The sequence below is a fragment of the Lissotriton vulgaris genome, unplaced genomic scaffold (genome assembly GCF_964263255.1).
Source record: "Lissotriton vulgaris unplaced genomic scaffold, aLisVul1.2 SCAFFOLD_4724, whole genome shotgun sequence".
NCBI classification, from domain to species: Eukaryota; Metazoa; Chordata; class Amphibia; order Caudata; family Salamandridae; genus Lissotriton; species Lissotriton vulgaris.
In genome coordinates, this window is record NW_028248322.1 from 28,227 (window position 1) to 38,547 (window position 10,321).

A 10,321-nucleotide genomic window follows, 5' to 3' on the forward strand; every position below is an offset into this window, starting at 1 on the left:
TTAAGGGACACATTGGGGGTGCTCAAGCGCATAACAAGCTCAGCGGCCGTCAGTTGCCTCCTCTGTACGCAACCAGTTCTCTAGGTAGTCCATCATGCTGGTTCCCTCCACCTTCTCGGGCAGGCCCACCGCCCAGAAATTGTTTCAACAGTAGTACCTAGGTACAAACCTTAGCTCCAAGTGCAATTAGCTTTTCCCTCATGGCAGTCAAGGTAGGGGTGGACTCCGTCAGTTGTCATTCATTCGCTGTCACTCTCAGCAAGACGTCTATGGACATCTTGCATGATCCCTAGATCTGTCTTTATAGAGTATATTTTAGACTCCAGTCTCTCGCTGGAGGCAGTGATGGTTTGTAGTATATCTTTCGTATAGGAGTAAGATAGAAACTTGGAGTCTGGGATCCCTGAACTCAGAATTTATTAACACATCTTTTAGGAAGGATGGTTTTTAAATCCTGTGTTTGAAAATATCACTTTTAGAAAGTAGCTATTTTCTTGTTCAACCTTTATGTGTGCCTCTGCCTGTTTGTGGAATGACTGCCTAGTTTCAGAGTGACAGGGGCTGGGGTGGCTTCAGGAGTCTGAGTGAGTCAGCACTAGGATGAATAGGCCGATCTGCATTTGGAGTGGTGAGAGGAGTAGGCCCTGGGCCTGAACAGGGCTGTGCCTGGCTTCTATAATGCTGGTTCCACCTCCTGCGGTGTGAGTGAAGACCCTGGCCAACAAAGGAAGAAGTTGTGCACTGGCAGAGTGCACCCAGAACTGGTTTGGACTGGGTCCAGGACCCCTCACACGTAGAGAACAAAGACTTTTGGGGTATAAATATGAGAGCTGAAACCCCTGAACTTTATACTACTTTGTGATCAAGAGGAACCTGTTCCCAAAGAGGACAGCTGAAGAGACTGAGGAGAAGTGCTGCCCTTGGTGTGTGTCTGGGGCTGGCCTGCAGTTTGCTGTTTCTACTGAGGAGAGGACAAAGAAACGTTGTGTGCTGTGTCCCCTGCTTGAAGAAAGAGTTTGCTGTGTGATGTGTCCATCTGAAGAAAAGACTCCAAGGGCCTGAGAAGAGCTGGCCTCCTGTTTTTGAAGTCCCAGGCACAAAGGAACTTCACCCCCAGCTTCTGTGACTTCCTTGCTGGGAGTTCTGACCTTCCCAGAGGTGCTTGTAACTGTGTGCGAGGCCCTTGCTGTTGGGAGCCGGAAGCGTGACGCAACAAGGGAGAAGCTTGACGCCGCTGCAGAAGCTGCCTTCGCATCACCGAGGAAGCGTGTTGCAGCTGCCGCTGTTCACCGCCGCAGCACCAGAAAAGGGTGTCGCAGGGCCGTCGCATCACTAAGGAAGCTTGCCACTGCTGATCGACATCTCACGGCGTTCGGATGTGCGCTCATCTCATCCACGTTGACGCTTCGCATCAAAGACGCCATTTTGTCACATCGTAACCGGAGCGCAGGAAAAATTGACGCATCACCTTCTTTGCGACCCTTTTGTTTGTTCTGCATTACGCATCCAATGTACTTTGAGAGAAAAGTGTCGTATTTACCATCTACAAGTTTAATTATGCAACAACACTTTTTAAAGACATACAATATGTTGGATTTTTGTCATTTTGGTCTTGTTTAGTTTACATAAAGATACTTTATTTTTTTTAAGTGGTGTAGTGTCCATTTGTGGTGTTTTCACTGTGTTACTTTGATTGTTGGTACAAATTCTTTACACATTGCCTTTGGGATAAGCCTGTCTGCTCGTGCCAAGTTACCAAGGGGGTGAGCATGGGTTATCTACAGTGTGTTTTCCCCTTGCCATGACTAGAAGGAATGGTCCCTATTTGGTCAATGGTATCTACCTCTGCCAACTAGAACCCCCAGTTCTAACATTGGGCCATTTCCAACAAATGGCATGCGCACCAACTACATGCTGGGTACATAGACCTCCACATCTCATACCTCTGGATCATGAGTCTCAAAAAGAGCAGGGAAAGGACTGGACCAGATCCTACATTGGTAATATGCACAGCAGAGGTGTACAGAACAGTCCATTATATCATCTGCATAGAGGAGGAATTTAATAGTATTTCCCGGTATTTCCCAGTGCAGATGTTAAAATGTTTAGTTTGGTTAGAGATTCTGGAGGAGGGACCACTCAGGTATGAGAGAAGGGATGGCAAGATGCTATTGTGAAATTTATCATTTTATTTAAGATTATTTTTTGGGTCCCATGAGTGTGTGGATCATTGTATCTGAATTTAGAGCTGTTGTTCACTTCACCAGTCCTGTACTGATTCTCAGATTGTTTATGTTCCACCATAAAGTGGGGCTGTTGACCATACCAAAGTCCAATATGAAATCTAAAACTGACATTTTCATTAACTCATATTTGATCTATGTATTGTTGAACTAGATTAGTGGCATTTAGCGAGGAAAGGGGCATATGGGAAGCACAGACAGTAGGCCATTCAAGATCCATACTGGAGGAATCTAGAATGCTCAATTGTAAAAAATAGCATGGGTCACATGTTGGATGTTAAAACGTGACAATTTACTGTGCAATTTGAACAGTTTAACTGACTTTTGAGGACAGTTATTTTTTAAGAAAACTCAAAGTTTGTTGGTGAAATACTGAGAGAAGTCCGAGCTTCTGACAATGTATGAGACAGCATTGTAGTCTATTGTTTTGTTAACCACCATGCTACTCCAGGCAGACCCAAGGCTTATGTAAATCAGCATTGACTTACTCTCATGAGATAAGTACAACTGAACCAAAAGGCCGGGTCCCCCCTTACTACAAAAGAAGTAACCCCATGACAGCTTGTCGTAGTTTGGTCTCATCAACGAGTGGCAAAGTGGCCACATGACCTTTGTCTGGGCACACCCTTTGCACTTATGGCATCTCACTGAGGATACAGTAAAGTAGATGGTCAAAGCCACCAGGAAACTCAATCTTAATTATAGAAAACTTAGATTACACCTTTCAATACTTTGCATTTAGATTAACATTCTTCTGATCTGTTTGTAGATTTGTATAAAGGAAACTGTTTATATTTACTGCACTATGAGCAGGATGTAAGAGGCAGGATAGCTATTTAATCTTTGGATACTGTACTCTGTCATATGTTATAAATAGTAGTATATTCATTCAAATCAAAAGATCCTGAAAAGGTAATATTTATATTAGGTGTCAACAATTTTTTTAAGTCTTTTGTGTGGTTGTTGACTACCAAATGTGTTTCAGATGCTACTCACAAAACATATAGACAACAGGAAATGACAAACAGACCAATAGCTCTTAACTGCCACAGGTAACTGTATTGTATTTCTACATACCAAACTACTCACAAAAATACGGAAAACAGAAAACTGCACAATCAGACCAATGTCTCAGTTACTGAGTTCACCCTATTTGCTTTTCCAAGTCTGCAAGGCTTTCAGATCTTGCTCTTTTGGATCTTTGTATCAATCTATCTTCTCACTGCCAAATGGAACTCGATTTTATTTCTACGTACCACCCTCAATCATGAGCTTCAAACCCCCCATGTACTTCTTCATCAGGCACTTCTCCTTTCTGGATCACAGTTTCTCTACAGTGACTGTGCCAAAACTGCTGGCCACGTTACTGATGAACAGCGAAACCATTTCCATAAGTGGGTGCATCATCCAGATGTATTTTTTTTCTTTCCTTCACAATTACAGATTAAACACAGATCTTTGTGACTGGAGGTGAATGTTTGCATTGTTCAACATTCCGTCCATCATTTTTTCCTGGAAGTCAGGTGCAGAGGACTTAAGTGGTGTCAGAATTTGCCGTTGATCTCAATTGAGGACTTCAAGGAAATGTCACTGTTGGAAGGAAGAAGAATGTCCGATGTCCGATGTAATCCAAAGGCTGATTCTTGTTTAAGGGTACCTGAAAGCAGAGGGGACAGAGTCTGGGTCTCTCATGAGTGACCAGGGGCTCAATAGTCGAACACCCACCGATGTTGGGTGCTTCAGGTGCATTGAGGGTGTTCTTGACTCTTCAGCCAGAGGGACCAGGAGACATTGAGGATGGCCAGGAGCGGGATGCAAGCTGCCCCACAAAGAATGTCAAGTGCTAAGGGGTCATTGTCCAGTGGGAGCACTAACAAGACTTGACAACGGAAACTCACAGAGAAGCTCAAGAAGAGTTATGGTTTGGACCAGCAAGGTCCAGGAGACTCTCCAACTCAAGGGGAGACATGTTAAGCCTGAAGCAACCAGGAAAGTCCAAGGAAAGCACGATTGACCCTCAAGTGGACTCACAGGCTGGAAGCACAGGAGGACCTCAGGGGAATTCCCTAGACGGCAGCCCACGGAGCACTCAGTGCGAGTACAAAGTTCTTGGTACAAACTGAGCACAGAGGATGGGACTATCAAAAGCCCAATACACTTGTCTGGCAACGGCCAACAAGCATATGCACTTGCAAAAGTACACGGTGCACAGGGGTTCGGGTATCGCAGCCCCCACGAGGAATTATGGCTTCAAACTCAGTAAGAGGGCAGCTCAGGACTCGTAGGACGTAGGAAATCCACCTCCTGTGTTGCTGAGTTCTTTGGAGCCCGTAGGAGCTCAGGAGCAGCAGACCGGTATTTTGGGATGTGGTGCATGCGGATAATGGAGTGACTCCTTCAGCCCAAGGGAGATATTGTCGGTGTTCCTTGATGCTCCACCGGTCCTGGCCAGAGCCTGTATGGTGCACATAAACAGACGATGCTTTAGACAGAGTCCAGCAAAGTCCAGAATATCCATACGGTCAATGGTCAGTGATTTCTTGTTTCAGAATCTTGTCCACGTAGAATCCAGGGTCCTACAGCCAGGTAAGCCCTTTAGTGTCAGATGTGAGATCAGCCACTCACCTGAAATCCAGGTTCGTCTGTGGAGACGTTGCTAGTTCTTCAGCCCACTCAGAACAACTCTCAGCGCTACTGATTACACAGGAGCCCTTGCAGATGTTACAAGAGGGAAGGGGATTTGGGATGAGAAAGAAACAAATAAGAGAAGACACTGCTACCGTCTGCCACCTTGGCCAGCCAGGATCCAAGTTCTTATAAGCCGATGTAGCGATGGTTTTAAACCTAAAGGCTAGGAGATATATTAAAAAACAGACAACCTCACAGTATGCTTATGTAGTCTAAATAATTGTTTGTAATCCAAGAAGTTACCTCAGTGGTGTCTGTTGCTTAATATGCTTTTTGGGACACTGATGGTTAAGTAAGCTTTCCTCTCAGGCACCTTGGTAATTATACAGGAACAAAAACGATTGATAATCTATAAAACATAACAGAGTGTATTACACATTCATGTCTTTGTTCCTGACACCAAAGTGAGAACTATTGAAGCACTCTCCCCTTTAGACGCTTCGATGCGGCGCATATTTCCCTACTGTTCGGGTGACTTCTACTTGTGCGCATTTCGGGCGCCGTCCAGAGCACAGAAGAGGTTAGACATGTAAAATCATGCCTTAAATCTAAGGAATGTTCTAGTCTTAATACGCACTCAGCAAATTAACTCAATTGCCAAGAATTTCTTATCAGCATACTCAGCAAATTAACTCAAATGCAAAGTCTAAATGTCACCAGAGTTGCTTTGGCAAAGTTACATGTGCACAGGGTTCAATAGCATCGGAGTATTTCCGCAAAAGCACTCCCATAAACTAGGAAGCTATTCCAAGAACCGGAAAGTCACTTCCACCAAACACGCAATCAGACAGTGGAATCAGGAAAAAAGGACATTTAGCTTCACAGCTGACGTTCTTCAGCTGTTCTCCTTGTTCTTCACTGAAGACGGCTTCCAGCGAAGACTGAGTTTCCCGGTGTTGTGTAATATGTGGTATCCCCCTGGTATCGTGTATCCCCTGCACTTCGGCTTTCTTCGGAGAATACATTCAGCCCGGGCAGGATCAGACATAAGCAGTAGATCTCTGCTCGGGCTGAGCGCGGGGATACACGAACGATTTCACTTAATACGAAACGGAGCTAAGAAGGCTATTAATTACTCACGTTTGTTTAATGTAGGTGTCAATGCTGCACATGAAGCGACACAGGAAGCAATTAATTACCCGACGTTTCTTTATTAAAAGTGGCAATTCTGCACATGAAGATACAGGACGCAAATCTCAAGTAGAACAAAGAAAGAAACATGAAATAAATAAAAAAGTATACGCATGCACGGAGTGAAATAATGAAGTGTATTTTCGAGGCATGCACGGAGTGAAATAATGGAGTAAGTTTTCGAGGCATGCACGGAATGAAAGAATCGAAGGAGGCATAAACGAAGTGAAAGAGTACATTTTCAAGGAGAAAAAGCACATTTTCAAGGAGAAAACAAAGAGATGCGACAATGTACGGAAGCGCAGTTATTGGCTAAATTACATAAATAAACTCTTATTTCATGGATTTTACGATCTTTTTTTAATTATAATGATTTTATTGTGAATCTTTTTAATTTGCTCACACTGTGGCTCTTCTCTGTGAGCGTTCTGTCATTCGTACAATTAGTGTGGCTCTGCTTTTAACACTTACTTTTTTGATAACACATCTGCCCATCTTTGTGTACTGTGCAGTGCGGCTGAACTCAGATTTAACATATTACAGCATCAAAAATTCAAGTGAACAATTTCCACCAGTCGAGTTTTGGATTTGAAAGAGGCCAAAAGACAAGAGAAAACAATGCTTATCCCCGAAATAAGAATATTCTGCTTAAATGTCAGGCGACATTCTGAAACATGTGATATAGGTTGATGACTGATGTGCTGTGGTGAAATGCATGCTGTAATGACAAATCTGCTTAAAGTAATGTGCACACCACCACCACTCGGAAACATGTTTGCATTTTTATATATCTGTTACTTTTCTACAAAACATTAGAAAAATATAGTAACGCCATGTTCCTGAGGTTGTACAATATATAGACACTAGGTAACCTTTTTCAGCAGAAGGCTGGCCTACACAAGATGTTCACAGCACTCAAGAAAGATGACAAAATCACAAAAGAAAAAAAAGGGAGAAATGCGGAGTTAGCCTTTTTTTTAAAGTATTATGTCAAGCACAACCAAGATATAGAATTCCAATATTTCTAACAAGTAGTGTTTTTATCGTACAGGATCATTTTCAGCCTCCTGGAGCGATCTCTTCGAACATTTGATGGCACGGACCTAAAAGCTAAGATCTTTATATAATATTTAACATGTTGTTGGGACTGAGGATTTCAATCCAGTAACCGCCAGGATCCTGTAGAAAAGCAAGTCCTTCCATTTTACCATCATCTGGTTGCTTCACAGATGTTAGACCCAGACCTTCAAATCTTTTACAAGCTGTGTAGACATCTTGAAATGCAATGCCAATGTGCCCAAATCCTCGAGGTTCAGAGCTTCCGTTATGATAACTCTTCTCTTCACTTCCCCAATTATGAGTCAGTTCTATTGTGGCCTTCCTGGAAAAAGTCCATGCTGTTCGTTCTTTTGTATCGCTGGGGATATCCTTTTTGTCCCCATAACCCATGAAAGAAAGTGAAAATTTCATAGATGAAAAATCACATTTCTGCAAGAGTGTCATTCCAAAAACTTTGGTGTAAAATTCTAATGACTTCTTAGGATCTTTTATCCTAAGCATAGTTTGCTCCATCAAGTAATCCTTAGTGCTGGGGTCCCAGTCGGTGCATGCGCCGGCCACGTCCTCTTTGGACAGGCCATGCAATTCCGGCGCCAGGACTTCGGACATGATGCTGCAGAGAGGAGACCTGACCCTGGGACTGAACTAAGCGATACCAAAGGGGATGATGGACGGAGCGTTTGAGCAAATCAAACACTCAACCCCAGTTAAGTGATCTGGGTTTAATCCATCACCATTCTTTAGCTCACTCCACATCCCCAGTTCAGACATGGCCATATGCAAATAAGTCTGACCCGGTGACTCATGGGAACAGTCCAGCCCGAACTGCCAAGCCATGTCTTCCCTGGACCAGAAACAAGCATCCTGGGACCCGTTTTGTGTTCATAACCCTCATCAGCCAGGTTATCTTGAATCCAGTGGCAAAGTGGGACTGAATTAGGCGGAGAGGCGGGAGATAGGTCCCTTACATTCTAATTTTCAACAAGTATTTCATAGAGCCAAGGTTTAAGATTGCTATGAGTGACATTTTCATAATGTTAGAGTAATTATGAGTGACATTTGAACGACTATGGGGGGCACTTTCTCGCCAGCAGAATTAAGCAATACAGAGGAGGAACGACCGCACTGAAATGCATTACGCCTGAGGAATGGTACTTGGCAGGAATTGTTGACTAAGAAGACAGATCAGTATTTCTATCCTGTGACACTGTATGTCTGCGTCAATATTTCATCTTTCTTGCAAATTAAAATTATGTGCACTTTATTAGTGTTAGATAACTGAGTTACTGCTTATCGTTTAAAGGCAGAGCCAAATCCCATCTAAGTGGACCTGTTTCTTCTCAAATTCCATTCCTTTCTGATGAAGTCATTCTATAGATTATCCATTCTCCCCGCCTCATTTATGATTATTGTTGCAGATATTATTGTCATTCACCCATAAACAAATCATACTGGGTGTACTGCACTTATATTATATACTAGTGCGAACAGTTGGAGTCCCTAGTTTGACATTAAATAATTACCATGTAAAACTATTGTTTTTTACCTTTATCATTCCTACATTTTGTAAAATTATGTTGCTTTCTTTTATTGTTATTTATTACTACTACTGGTTTTTGGAAAAGAAAATGCCACCTTTTATTTGACCTCCAGTGCTTGGGGCAAGGGGTACTAAACTGAAATAGGCACCGTGTAATATGGCTAAGTAGGCTCAAGTCCCTGCTGCAAGGATTGGTGTGAAATCTGCAAGGCCCATGAATGGATGTCGTCTCCGTTCTTCATTTTTATTTGATGTTGCTTGTGTGGGGTGGTGTGCTGTTATTTATAGTGCTGCGAAGCTCCAGTGATGGTGACACCTCGAGCACTGTAGAAAAACAAACTTTTATATTACTAATACCACAAATCTGTGTCATTGTATGTCAAGTGGGCTTCAAGGCATGAGTTAAATTTCTTCATTTGTGGATGTTGTCCCTGTTTTTACATATTTCTTACAAGCATGAGCTATGATTACTGTGTGTAAAACGAGGTTTGTACAAAGTATGGCTCCAGGTATACAGGTTGAACATTGTCACATAGAAACTGCGCTCCTAAAGGGATACTGTTCTTGTAAAAAAGAAAATCCTTCTTTTTGAATATGATGTAAAGTGGAATGTCTGCTTGACAATTTATACAAATCATTCCATGGCATGTTTCTGCCTCTGCAGAGTGCCTTTGACCAGGGAGTGTGGAAGTTGTTGACAACGATAGCAGGCTTCATGTGCAGCTTGTCCGTGAGCTGAGGTCCACCAGGGGCTTACTATGGCATGCATTGCTCTGCACCGCGGCTAAAAAAACAATGCCTCCTCCCGGGACCTCTGGCGTTTCCGAGACCCCCGGCTTGATCTATGCCGGCGAAACTTTCTTCAAACCTACGATCGACAAAAACACCATCCAGGTGATGGGGGCCTAGATAATTTGAGATAGAGGTCATCCTACCTGCAGACGCAGGGGATAAATGGTTCTGTTCTCCACCTGTGGCTGTGAGGTAGGAACCTTGCGCATTCGTTGAAAAAAGACCTACGAGGATTGCATTATTGAGCTTTACTGTTAAGCATTAATTGCTGGGGCACTTATACATCCCCTGTTCTCAGAAAAACCCACTGCGCTCGGCCCCCTTTACATTACGGGTGTATTGTCCCACACCTTACTGTACATCTCCGCCCTGATGAAGGTGTAGCTGGGGCAACACAGCGAAATGCGCGTTGGCGTTGTTCGTGTGGGGGCAGCTGGATTGTTTCTACCTCTACCCCCTTGATGATCTGTTTCCATTCTGTCATCTAATCATCTTGTGGCTGCTATATACATTTTGGATATCATGTGTGATGTGACTAGTTTGATTGATGTATGAGTTATGTTGAAATTTGGAATGTATGATGTTATGATTGTGATGTATGAATTTGGCGTCTGGGACTTGATTTATTGATTTATGTCTTTTTTAAACTATGGCGTGTTCTGATATTTATCATGTTTGTTTATGAATTGATGAAACCTTTTCCTATAATAAAATTAATATATATTTTGTATTACTTGATGTGATCATTTGATTCAGCCCTTGTTTGCTCCGGTGTCAATGGATCAGTAGAAGGACTTTTTATTAGGGCCTTGTCTGAAAGTATTTGGCAGGTATTCCTCTGTTTTTGATGCATTGCTCTGCAGCCACA

At 42.9% G+C, this 10,321-nt stretch overlaps 1 pseudogene; it reads right to left on the minus strand.

Moving 5' to 3' along the window:
* Window positions 1-7,181: 7,181 nt before the first annotated feature.
* LOC147664138 (lactoylglutathione lyase pseudogene) lies at window positions 7,182-7,730 on the minus strand (annotated as a pseudogene).
* Window positions 7,731-10,321: the final 2,591 nt, after the last annotated feature.